At 40.8% G+C, this 14,133-nt stretch overlaps 1 pseudogene; it reads left to right on the plus strand.

The window, feature by feature from the left end:
• Positions 1–2,673: 2,673 nt before the first annotated feature.
• On the plus strand, positions 2,674–3,636 carry LOC127197329 (olfactory receptor 6C75-like; annotated as a pseudogene).
• The last annotated feature ends 10,497 nt before the right edge of the window (positions 3,637–14,133 follow it).

The raw sequence follows: 14,133 nt of genomic DNA on the forward strand, positions 1-14,133 counted from the left end.
TTACTGTAAGAGGACAAAGAAATGTATAGCAAAGTGGGAAATGTTAGAGTTTGACAGGTGGTTACATAACTGTCCTTTGTGTAGAAATCTACCTGGACACTTACATGTCGTCATTTTAAAGTAGGTGAACGGTGGGGCTGGAGAGATGGCTTAGCCTTTTAGAGTACTTGTCCTCTTCCAGACAAGCCTGGTCCAGGTCCCAGGATCCATGTGGCCGATCATAGCTGTCTGTAGCTACAGTTCCAGGAGGCTCTCTTCTGATACCCACCGGCACAAGGCTTGCACATGGTACAGATACACACGTGTAAGCAAACACTACACGTAAAATAAAAACAAATGGGGTAAAACGAGTACATTGTAATTCGATGTTTCCCCACACGTGTAACTTTGGGAGACGTGACAAATATACCTCTAAAGATTTTCACAGCGAACCATACAGATTTCTGAGAATGAGGTCACAAGGTTGCCATGTGCACTAGAATGTTAATTATAATAGTCTCCTGAATTTTTCCATTTCTAACACTAAGCAATGAAATGTCTCTTGGGATTATGTTGTCATTTTATTTTGAATCTTTTTCTCTTATTCCTCTAATGAATGTCCTAGAGATTTGCCCTTTTGGACCCTGTGTGGCATCACCCATGGGAGTAAACCATCCTGCTGTAGTATATAATAGTATATAATAAAACAAGATCTATAAATGTATTCTCATTTACAACTGCAATTATTTTCACCTATCTAGAGTGGCCTACTATAAGCAGTTGACAAGAGATTAGTTACTGGCCTCCAAGATCAACAAGATTTACCTTTTATTGTCCTCTTTCCTTACGTTTCTTTGAGTGGATTTACAGCCAGGCAGGTATGTCATTATTGTTAATCTGTGTCTTCTGGACCAATATAAAGTTAATACACCTTATGAAAAGAGTGTGCTATCACAGCCTGTGGAATGGGTAACTATTCCATAGGGCTGATATGAATATGTTCTGGATTTCTAAATGATTAGCCCCTCAAATGGTAGTGTGGGTTGGGTTCTATGCATTGCCTCAAAGGGTCTAGAATTTACCAGTCAGATTTATGCAAGGAGGAAGAACAGCTGTTACTTTGCCCAGATTTAGAACTTTCCTTATTTCTTAAAAATAAATAGACATAATAATTTTCTGTGACTTGAAATATAAAGCAAGCATTATTTGTTTTGTAGGTTAAAGACATATAGCTCTTGATAAGACTTATTTTATTATTATTATTATTTATTTTGCCTAGGAGAAAGATTTCACTTTGTTGCAAGAGGGAAAGTCTACCTAAAGCATCTCTTTGCTGGGAGCCACTTTCTGGCAAATGTATGGCCATAGGTAGGATGTACAGTTTGAAACAGAGATTAGTCCTGTTCAAGCTAGCACTGTGGTCCTGCACAATTAAAGCCATAGATCTGGGCAAGCAAGACTTTAAAACAAACTGACTTGTGATGAGTTTTTCACCAGAGCACCAATCCCCTTAAATGCTGATTCTTGCCTATTGAGCAGGTAGTTGGGCAATGGCTCTTAAAAAGTTAATCTGCATTCAGTGATCTAATTCAACCACAGCAGAATATTTTATTAATAATGTTTCTGGGGAGGGAAGGATCATGGACGATTTGTTAAGGACAGCTGAAGCAGGCACCACTGTTCTGCAAGGCTGGTAGAAGGCACAGGACACTGAGTTACACATTGCATTTTTCTTCTCTGTGCCTGAACAAAGCCATTGAACTATTCTGTCACCTTCACACCTAGTTCCTTCTCATCTTAGTCACTGGGTAGCTATGAGCATCCCTGGGGAGCAAGCATTTGAGCTTGTTCTGGGAAGCGGGAAATAACCCCCTCAGACTCTGTTTATATATGATATGACATATGTGACATATGTGACGGAATGTGATAGTAAAAACATAGCCTTTTAATACTATGTTCAGAGGCTACAATCAGCACACAGGAGGGCTCCATATTGTGCAAGTCTGCTGTCTAGAGACTAGCATTCTGTAGGGTGACACTTGCGATGTGTGATACTTACATGTTTCATCGTCAAAAAAGCATGGTTCTTGGTTTTTATTCTTTATCTTATATGATATTTTCCAAAGGTAATATTTTTAAGAATATATAATTCTGAAAATCAACACAAAACCAAACTTCATGTTTCACATTTGTATTTTATAAATGACTTTAAACTTAGAATATGACTTCTTCGACTCATAAGGGCAAATGATTTTTAAAAATTGACAATAGGTTCTTTTCTCATACAATACACCGACCCCGGCTTCCACGCCCTCAACTCCTCCCAGCTGCCCGCATCTCCTCTCCTTTTTCGTTTCCCTTCACAACAGAGCAGGCCTCCAAGACACAACAACCAAAGACAACAAAACAAGGTACAACGAGACAAGGCAGAAGCCCTCATATCGAGGCTGGACAAGGCACCCCAATAGGAGGAAAAGAATCCCAAGAGCACGTAAAAGAGTGACGCGCCTGATCCCCTAGTTAGGAGTCCCACAAAACCATCAAGCCAACAGCCGTACCATACATACTGAGGACTTGGTCCAGACCACGCAGGCCCCTTGCTTGGGGTAAGCAGCCTTTAAAAGAAGTGACCACCAATTAACTTATTTACTTGTTTGGAGCTAGCAGATTTGCCTATCAGATCAAGGAGGGTTGATGGAGAAATAAGCAGAGGTAAGAATGGAGATGAGGAATGAGACAACAGTCCTGGAGTTTGTGCTGGAGGGGTTCCTCGTGGCTCAGCACCTGGGCAAGGTCCTCTTCCTGGTGCACCTGCTGGTGTATCTGGCCTCGGTCACAGGAAACACGCTGATAATCGCCATCACCTGGACCGACCCTCGCCTGCAGACCCCTATGTACTTCTTCCTCAGAAGTTTCTCCTTCTGTGAGTGCTGTTTCATCTCCACCGTGATCCCGAAGCTCCTGGCAATCTTTCTTTTTGGGGACAGGACAATCCATTTCACTCCTTGCATCGTACAAGCTTTTTCTTTTCTGTTTCTCGGGTCCACAATTTTCTTCCACATGGCTGTGATGTCCTTGGATCGCTACCTGGCCATTTGCAAGCCTCTGCACTACCCAGCCATCATGAACCCCAGGATCTGTTTCCTTCTGGTTTTCTTCAGCTACGTGCTTTCCTTCATCCTAATAACTGGTGTGGTTCTGGAGCTTTCCTGGCTGTCTTTCTGTGGCTCTAATCTTGTCCCCCATTTCTTCTGTGACCTTGGCTCCTTAATTCATCTCTCCTGCTCAGACACCAAATCTCTTGAAAAAATGGCATTTGGTATCGCTTCATTTATCCTTTTCACGTCGGTCGTTACAGCTGTGTTTGCGTATAGCAACATACTAAACTCAATCATGCGGCTTCCATCTGCCAAGGATCGGCAGAAAGCCTTCTCCACCTGCTCATCCCACCTCATCGTCCTCTCTCTGATGTACAGCAGCTGCGTGTTTATATATCTGAGACCAAAGCAAGCGAATGGGCTTGAATCCAACAGAGAGGCTGCTCTTGTAAACACTGTAGTGACACCTCTTCTCAATCCTGTCATCTACACCCTGCGCAACAAGCAGGTCCACCAGGCTCTGAGGGGTGCACTGTCCAGGGGGAACTTAAAGAAGTAATATCAGCTGCTTGGGAAGGTGAGTCTTCTTGGTCATGTAACTGAAATGCCCCAACAGTGGAAACACTCCCTACAGTATCCGTGTGGTGATCTCCGTTACGCCATTTACACCAGATCCATGCTCCCTGACTTGCAATGCCATGTACAAATTGAAAACAAAAAAACTGCTCAGCACCTTGGACTCACAAATGGCTTCCTTCATTTCTATTCATTGGCCTTATATTACATCAACCCAGACAGCATTTATGGAGACTCCATAAATGGATTAATATAACAAATAGTAACAGAACATTTGCCCCCCCCCCCATTGTTTCTGTGAATCATATGTCTGCAGGTTCAGACAACAGGGATGATAAGTATTTGGAGGTGTGTATGAAACACGTATGCTTACATGGCATTTATATCATTTAGGGAGTATAAGTAATTTGTATATGATTTAAGGGTTTAGTAATGTTGTTAAGATTTTATGCAAATTTTGTGTCACTTCACATATGGGTCTTGAGCATCCGTGGGTTTTGTTATTCATGAGGTTCTGGAAATGGTCCTGAAAGGATGCTGACAGATAACAGTCGTACAAAGCCATTAAGCTAAAAGTTAAGTTGTCAGTTAGATTCAATATTTGATGTGTATGATACATTCACTTGCTTGAATTTTTTGATACTTAAGGACAAATAGGTAGATTTTTTCTTTACCACTTTATTTACTGGAGTCAACATTTAAAATCTCAGGAACGAATTGGATTTGAGATAAATCAATAATAACCATATTTATTTCTCTCTGTGAATCCATTTGTCTTGGAAACATGGTTTAGTGTAACTTGGATGATTGATATGCACACTTTAAATTTATCACCATCTTGATATATTACATATTATTAATAGTTTGCTTCAGTAGGTTCTTGAAACAAAAATACAAAACCTCCTAGTATATAAATCCTTTTTCTTAGAATTTAGATTGCAAAGCCCTGTACAACTATGTTGCTAAGGGATGATCCCATACCAGTTTCAATCTTCTCATGTTACATGTTTTCTGTTAATGTAAATTTAAGTGTCTGGCAGTGAAATTTGAGGTTAAGCAGAATTCTGGCTGCCATTTTATGCCACAAATTAATAGAACTCACAATCATAAAATTTTAGTAGACATATATGTGTGTATATATACATACATATATATGTACACACACACACACACACGAGTTAACAATAAAGTGCGTTAAAATTGAGACAGTTATAGTTCTTAGGTTCCCTGGAGAAGTGGCTGGTAGTAAAGGTGACCGAACCGAAGGAAAGTAGACTTGATTATCGATATGCATAGTGTGTATTTGACCTGTCTGTCTGTCTGTCTGTCTGTCTGTCTGTCTGTTTGTCTCTCTTTCTCTCTGTGTGTTATATTTAAGTATACATTTTCTTTTATAGCTATTTGAAAATTAATTATCTTAAGGCATAATTTGATTTAAAAAAAACTTAGGGCTCTCTAAGACTGTTGAGTTACAAAACCTTTTTATGTATGGAAAAGACTTGATTATAAAATATCCTGAGAGAAAGACTTGATTATAAAATATCCCAAGGATTATGGCTGCAAAGAGACAAATTCATCTGTGTCTTTTCTTTCTCAAAAAAAAAAAAAAAAAAGGAATTTCTGAACAAAAAGTAACAGCAAGGACCTCTCGTGGTGCTGACTGTGTGCAGTGCCATCTGTGAGTGTAAGGTGTATGAGGTACTTTCCAACAGTCTTACATCCAGCCGGAGTAGTGCGCATTGTCCTCACAGACAAGTCCGCCATTCAGGCAGCCCTGTTAGCTTCCTGTGTGTATCTCACATTTAAAGGACTCTGTCTTCACAGGCTACCAGCTGCCTCACCTCGAATCTCTCTGGACCATGGAACTCATAATGAGTCACATACTTCTTTGTGGTGTTTTGGGAAATGCTGAATAGAATTCTGGCTATTATTTCAGTGTGCAAAACTTTTGAAAGCTTGTGAGATGGCTCAATTAACAGCACTTGTTATGAAGACTATGACCTCAGTTTGTTCCCTGGAACCCACATGGTCAAAGGAAAGAAGCGATTCCTGCAGACTGTCCTTCGGCCTTGGCATACTCCATGTGGAATGTGTGCATGTGCACCCCCTTTCTCTCTCCCCCCCCCCCCACAGAGGCACACACTAAATGAATAAATAAATAAACAAACTTTTAGTTTTAGGATAATTATAGGTTTATGTGTGGTTTTAAGAGCTAATAGACACAGAGACCCACTCTTTCCAACACTCAGGAATTCCATAAAAACACAAAACTAGAAGACATAATATATATATATATATATATATATATATATATGCAAAGGACATATACAGTAAGAAAAGAGAAAAGAGTAAAACAAAATTAAAATTTACAAAGACAAATTTTTTAAAAAAGAGAAGAAAAAGGCCCAGTAGTATTTGGTTTTGCCCTGAGTCCCTGGACCATCTAGTCTCGGGTTCTTGGTCACCCAAGCAGTGTTGGGTATGGGTTCCATCTTGTGGAGTCAAATCAGATATTGGTTGGTTACTCCCACAGCTTTGTGCCACCATTGCACTAGCGTGTCTTGCAGGCAGGACACCACTGTAGATGGAAGGGTTTGTAGCTGGGTTGCTGTTTACATTTCTTCTTTGGTAGCATTCAAGTACCTCCAGGGCCAGGAACACTAGACAGTACTGGTGAAGGCTCTAGGGACCAGCTCCACTTCTCTGTGTCCACTGAGTTGTAAAGATGTTGCCTTAGCAGCAGGGCTTTGCTGTCAGCTTGTGGAAAGTGACCTATACATATCCTTGGCAAAGCTTAGATTGTTTGGGGGTTTCCATGGGACCCCTTTGGCCAAAAGTTTCCCAGTACTGGAAACTTAGTTTCATGATAAGAGATTTCCAGTTGGGGTTCTGTCTCCCCCATTATTGGTGATTTCATTTGGGTCACTTATACCTATAACTATATTTCTCTTTTTAGATATAGATACACATTTGATATAGATATAAATATACATACAGGTCTGTCTATCTATCCATCTATCTATCTATCCATCTATCTATCTGTTTATCTATCTATCTATCTATCTGTCTATCCATCTATCTATCTGTCTATCTATCTATCTATCTATCTGTCTATCTATGTAAATATCTATTTGTCACCCCATTGTTGGTAATTTAATTTAGGTCACCTTCATCTATTCTATAGCTACATCCCTATATAAGTAAACACATAAGAAAATAAGTATATAAGTAATTATGTAGGTGTAGCTATAGATACGTGTCAAGGGGCCCTTCCTTGGGAACCCTCCCTGGCAGAGATCGGGTCCTTGCTGTCTCCTTGTCTCCTCTGTGGAGGAGGGGAGGGAGGGAGCCAGGCATGACGGCCAGGAGGATCTCACAGTTCTGACTGAGCAGCAAACAAGTGCTTCTTTATACAGGTTTCACAAAAAAAAAAAAAAAAAAAAAAAAGACAGACTAATGATTACCCAAAAGCTACAGATTATGTGTTTGTTTTTCATTATATGTCCAGGGTTACAAGTTCAGTTACAATTAGAAATACAGACAGATCAGATATCATTACTTCTTCTTCTTCTTCTTCTTCTTCTTCTTCTTCTTCTTCTTCTTCTTATTATTATTATTATTATTATTATTATTATTATTATTATTATTGTTATTATTATTATCCCTATAACTCCAATTTAAAGAATCTAAAGAATGTCTCCTCCAAAGAAAACACATTTATCATATGACAGCCTGCTATTAGGCTGGCAGTGTTTGTAGTTTGAGAGCATTTCAAACGAACAAAATACCTAAACCTGTCTTTTTATGAATAGCAAATGCCAATCTCTAACTTCTTTAACTATGTGTTTCATCATCTACACTATCAAGTATGAAAAGTTTGTTTTAGTCAACCTGCTTTATTTACTTGGCTTTATTCTTTCAGGAGTATACCCTGTCCAGTCCCCTATCTTTAAACTACATTTTCAAGAGACCTCTAAGCCTATAATAAAAAGAGGCCTTTAATCTGTAACTCATTTTTCTGACCAGTCAGAGTTTGTCAGTTGTCTCTGCTTACCCTGCACTATTTATGCTGTTTGAGTTAGCTCAGGGCCGGAAACCCCAGGAAGATTCCTGGAGTAATGACCTCATCCAGCTATGTGCTTATCTGTGCTTAATGATCACCAGGCCATAAGAAAGATTTCCAAATAGTGGCCAGGTAAAGTTAGCTTTAGGATTGTCCTAAAAAGACGCAGGCATGATTTTCTCAGGAAAAGACATAAAATGAATCATAATGCAGAAAGTCCCCAAGAATGCACCATGCAGAGCCAAGACCCAAAAATTTCAGATAAAAGGACAGTGATTGTAGCAGTCTGTTCAGCTTCTCTGGGACTGTGTCAAGCAGCTGTGCTGGCTTCACGACTCTTGCCATTTCCAGTGGATATGGCTGTGCCAGATATGAGTATATATATATGTATGAAGCCTCTACTCTGTTAGGTTTTTATACTACCCCTTAAAGAGGCCTTTAATCTTAGCTGTCTTTCCCTGTATTCTACCCATCATCCTCTTTTCTCCCCTCCCTCACTTGATCCTTTCGTTCTGGTCCCCACCCCCAAATCAATCCATAACTATCTATTCTATTTCCCTTCCTTAAGGAGATCTGTCTGCCCGCCCCCCACCAGCCTTACTCTATACCTAAGCTCTGTGGCTCTATGTATTATAGCTTGGTTATTACTGACTTAACAGCTAATATCCATATATAAATGAATACATACCATATTTCTCTTTCTGGGTCTGGATTACCACATCAGGATGATTTTTTTCCCTAGTTCCACCTAGTTTTCATGATTTCATTTTTTAAATGGCTGAGTAAATATTCCATTGTGTAAATATACCACATTTTAAAATCTATTCATCTGTTGAGGGACATTGAGATTCTTTCCAGTTTCTGGCAGTTATGAATAAGGCAGCAATGAACATGGTTGAGCAAGCATCTCTGTGATAGGATGAGGCATCCTTTGGGTATATGCCCAAGGGTGGTTTAGCTGGATTTTTTTTTTGAGACAGAGTCTCTCTGTGTAGCCTTGGCTGTCCTGGATTTGCTTTGTAGACCAGGCTGGCCTTGAACGCACAGAGATCCACTTGCTGCTTCTGCCTCCCAAGTGCTGGGATTAAAGGTGTGCACCATCACACCCAGCTTAGCTGGATCTTGAGGCAGATCAATTCTCATCTTCCTGAGGAACCACCACACTAATTTTTATGGTGGCTGTACAAATTAACAGTTCTGCCAGCTATGGACGAGCGTTTCCCTTACTCTACATCCTCACCAACACAAGCCATCACTTGTTTTATTGATCTTAGGCATTCTGATGTTGTTGGATGACCGTTTATCCCTCAGTTTCTGTTTTCTCTCTGGTCTTCCAGATGGGGTGGCCTTTGGTGGAGGCTTCCACTAGAGTTGTGGGCCAGAATATGCTCTTAACTCATGGAAGTTATTTTCTGGTCCTTGTCCTGTCTATTTGATGTTCCATATGCATTATGTACCTTAACAGGCATCTCTTTGTTTAGATTTAGAAATTTTTCTTTTATGATTTTGGTAAAAAAATTTCTATGTCTTTGCTATGGGGTTCGTCTCCTTTTTCTGTGCCTATTATTCATAAATTTGGTCTTTTTATAGTATCTCAGATTTCCTAGAAGTTTTGTGTCTGAATTTTTTTAGATTTAATTTTTCTGATCTAGTTGGCTGAGTTGTCCATTCTCTCTATATTGTCTTCAAGACCTGAGAAGTCTCTCTTCTGTCTTGAAAACTGTTGGTAATGCTTATCTCTAACATTTGTGTTACCTTCCTGAGTTTTCCATTTTTAGGCTTCTTTTAGTCTGGAATTGCTTTAGTGACTCTATGCCTTTGTTAAATTATACTTTGATGTCTTCAGATGCTTTTGTTATGCCACTCAACAACTTGTGTTTCCATGGTCCTCATCACGGCATTTGATCCTTTCTAAGGGCCTTGAGCTTACTCGTGGTTGCTATGTTGAAGTCGTTGTCTTTCTTTCAGCTAAACTGCTTTTTCTCGTGGCCCTATTAAAACGGGCTTCCCTGGTTCTAGAGGAAGCGTATGCGTTGACTGTTTGTGGTCTTGTGCTGAGATCTGGGCATCTGGAGTTCTGATACTTCAAGCATTTCTTGGTGCAGATGTCTGGTCTCGGCTCTGTTGGACAGGATTTCATTCTTCGGTTGCTGTTGCCTACTCTGGATTCTCACCAAGTGTGGTGGCTGTCGGGTCCCTAGTAGAGAACAGTTTTGCAGGTGGTGGAGTGACACAAGGAGACGGAGAAAGGAAAGGCTGAAAGGGATGGTGGTGAAAAAGGACTGTGAACCCTGGGTCTGTGCCAAGAGGCCAAGTCCTAGAGATGGAGGTGGGTTCTGAGGAGGGACTCATGAGAGTGAGAGACTGCATGTTTAAGAGTTGCCTAGACAGCAGAGTGTGGTGGCACACGCCTTTAATCCCAGTACTTGGAAGGCAGAAGCAGACGGATTGCTGTGAGTCCGAGGCCAGCCTGGTTTACAAAAGTGAGTCCAGGACAGCTAGGACTGTTACACAGAGAAACTCTGTCTTGAAAAAAAAAAAAAAAAGAATTGCCTAGAAAGAGTATAGTTGGGGAGACGAAGGAAGTTACAAGGTAGCTGCTTATCTGGATTCAGCCAGTTTTGCTGGCTATGGGGTCCCTGGTAGAAAGCTGTTCTGTGCGTTGGCTGGAAGTCCCTAGGAATGGAGATGGGTTATAAGGAAAGGCTGAAATGGCCATGTTGAAGAACTGGAGTATTCCTGGGTCTACACCAAGAGGCCATCATTAGTGGGTGGAGGTAGGCTGGGAGGAGGTACAGCGCTTTTCTCATGTTTTCTTCTTGTCAGCTACAATCAGGTGCTTTCAGCAGCTTGGTCAAGCAGATTAGAACACATTTTCCCTTACAGTGTGGACTGGCATCAGGTTTCAATGTAAGACAAGGCTGTTGGAGAGGAGTCCCAGCCAGGGAGCTAGTGGGGCTTTGACAATTCTTAAGGGAGAGGGTGGTTTGAATCTTTCAGCCTTGTGTGTTGGATGGAGAATCCTTTGTGAGGTATAGGCTGAGAACTGTTGAGTCTCAGAAGGAGGGATAAGGGTCGGGAGGAGGTCACAGTCCCTAACAAACAGCCACAGGGCTTCTGGGATGGATGGGGACTTTGTGGAGAGTACAGATGACCTTCTTGTGCTTGTGTCACATGAGCTTGCTTCAGGGTCTCCACTGGGGAGAAGTCTGGAATCTAATAAGTCCCAAAGGGAAGAAAAGAGTCTAGGGAAAGTTCACTGTCCTTGGCAACCAGCCACAGGGTGACCAGAATGGAAAAGAACTGTACAGGAGAATAAACGTAACTTACCTGTGTCTCCCCACCATGCTGGTGGGTCAGAAGGTCTCTGGGGAGGAAGGGGTGGGGTGTGGTGAGTGTGAGAGCAAGAGAGACAGGGCTGGGATGAGGTTGAAATCTTAGTAGAAAACCTCACCCACCGAATAAATCATGCCAAAAACAGAGTCAAAGATTAAAGACAAGATAGAGAAATTGGATGATACAGTAAAGGTTGAGGGTTTAAAAAAAAAAAATCAAACACAGAAAAAGACCCACTATCCACATAATGGGGACAGAAGAAGGAGAATACATACCACACAGCAAGCACAGAGAATATCTCCAGGAAAAATCAAGGTTTTTGTTATATACAGTATTTACTACCTATTTGCTTTATTGCGGTATGCCTGGCTGCGCCTTGCATTTTTCATGGCCTTATCTTAATAGTCTGTTAAGTCTAGTTGGAGTATGGTGTAGTTTAACATTCGCGTTTCTTGTCGGTTTTTACATTGCATGATCCACAGAGATGAGATGATTTGACAGCACTAATGTTGTGCACTATTATTATCTCAGGGCTTATCATCACTCTATACCCATTAGCATGTCATATTTTTTTTTTCCAGAGCTGAGGACCGAACCCAGGGCCTTGCGCTTGCTAGGCAAGCGCTCTACCACTGAGCTAAATCCCCAACCCCAGCATGTCATATTTTTATAGCGATCCCTAACACTTCGTGTATGTGTATTATTTTGATGTATTGTTTCTCAGTTATGTAACACCCTTCTTTATCTTTTTGGCTCTGGCTTGAAGTTGACTTTATCAGATACCAGAATACCTGTGACAGCTTCTCCATTGCCACTGACAGAAGGGCTGTTTTCCATCCCAACACTCTTGGTCTGTGTGTCTGTCTTTACCAAGAGTTATGCTTTTGGGAGACAAGTAATAGTTGGAGGTGGTTTTTAATCTGCTTTGCCTGGCCTTTCTTTGTTGGCAAACTGAGGCACTTTGCATTAAGGGCTGTTAATTCTGATGGGCTCACTGCTTTCGATAGTTTTACAGGTCATTTTGCTGATTGATTGGCTTGTTTAATGTACTTTCTCTTGTTAGTAATAGAAATTTGACAGCGTTTGACAAAATGGCTTCATTTCTAGGCTTCCTTTGTTCATCTTTTCTCTCATGAAAGACCCTTTCCTGTGTTCTTGTGCCTGAGAGCTTTCTTCCTTCTTTCTGCACAGTATTACTTTAAATATCCTTTGTAGTGTGGCTTTGAGGTCACAAACTGCTTTGCTTTGAGTTTGGGCTTGACATGAGTTATCCTATCTCTCCAAATTTAAATATCATTTTCTTCCATATAGCAATGGTTGTTGGTAGACATTTACTTTCAGGTTGGAGATACACATTCTATTTTTGTTCTTGTAATTTTGTTTTTGCATTTCTGAAGAGAGATCTGGTGCTTTGCCTTCATAAGGAAGCTAGCATTTTGCCCTCACAGCCGTGAATATTGTTTCTTTTGCCTTGTATTTTTGGCATCTTGACAAAATGGCGCAGCATGTTTCTTCTCTGGTTATGTCTATTTAGGGCTCTACGTGCATCTTAAGCTTGAATGTCCATTTCTTTCTCTAAGTTTGAGATGTTCTGATATCCTTTCAGTCAGCAGATACCAGGCATGCCCAGCCGTTCCGTGTTATGACACCACATTGACATATGCATGTTCATACTGGAGAGCCACACGGTCGAGTTCAAAAAAAAAATCACACAGTTTTAGGCACGTCTGTATTCTTGGCCATATGTAGAGGCTATGTACCCCACACTTTCAGTGTTCATATCAGCGCCTTCTCCTCTCTGTGGACTCTTATGTTTAGGATCTTTACCGTGCACCAGCGTTCTTGGATGTTCTGGCCATGCTCTTATTTTTTTATCCTTAGACTCATGAGTGTAAATTTTCACGAACCTTTCTTTTCCTTGCTTATCAGTGATGCTTTCCAATGTGTTTATTTGGTTTGTCAAGATTTTACTTTCAACTCATCAGTTTGGCTCCCCCGTCCCCGGTTATCTCAATATTCACGATGAGTTTTCACTCCACATTGCTGTTTATCCAGATGTTCCTGTATGTAATTTCCTGGCTTTCCTCCCTAGGATGGAGTCTTCTGGGAATTTGTATCTTCTTTCAGGCCCTCTGTCACTCTTAGCAGGAAGCCATGAAGCCACTGTGGGGTGTCTTGCCCATCTTAGCACCCTTGAGCTCAGCAGGTGTGGAGCTGTGATTTGAGGATGAGACATGCTGCCTGTTCCCTCATGATATGCAAATGTCTTCATTGTGACATGTACACCTTTTGTTTTAGATGTCTCATCTGGCTTTTTAGGGGCCACTCTTCTGGCTGATCAGCCTGCCCTGGGAGTCTCCATCCCCAGGACCCCTCAGCAGGAGATAACAAATTGTTGTATTGACAACAGCACCAATCCATACATGATATGGAAATACACATAAAACTATTACAACTCACTAATATGTTATCAGTGACAATAAAACAGAAATACAAATGCTACTATACAACAAAGTTAAACATTACTTTGGTTAAGTGTGGAAACAGTGGGTGAGTGAACTAAGGAAAGGAGTAAATAAGTGGGGAGCAGGTTTATAGTCCAGATAAAAGAAGTGGCATGGAGAATACACTGAGAGGAAAGGGAACATAGCAAGAGATTAGAAAAAAATCCCAATACTGAAAAGGTGAAAAAGCAGGGAGGAGGGATAAAATTTTAAAACAGTGTTAAAATAAAGCAAAAAAAATATTAGTAGATATGGGGCAGGTGGCGGGTGAAGAAACACAGGAAGCAAAAAAGAAAGGGAAAATGTGTGAAAAGAAAGAAATATTGCACAATAATAGAAATAATCCATTAAAAATTAGATGAGGAGAGAAAGAAAAATGAAAAGATGGGATGTTGGAGAATTGTTGTGACCTCAAAGCTTGAAGACAGTTGTGAGATGTGAGGAGAGAGCGAGTTTGAGGTTTGCTTGTGTGCGCACTTGTGCCTGTGGCATGCACCAGAAGCGAGTTCCAGCTGGTAGATTTACTTTTTTGTGTACCAGAGACCTCTACTGGCCACATTTAGTTTTGCAGCCTGCG

The sequence above is a fragment of the Acomys russatus genome, chromosome 13 (assembly GCF_903995435.1).
Source record: "Acomys russatus chromosome 13, mAcoRus1.1, whole genome shotgun sequence".
Lineage (NCBI taxonomy): Eukaryota > Metazoa > Chordata > Mammalia > Rodentia > Muridae > Acomys > Acomys russatus.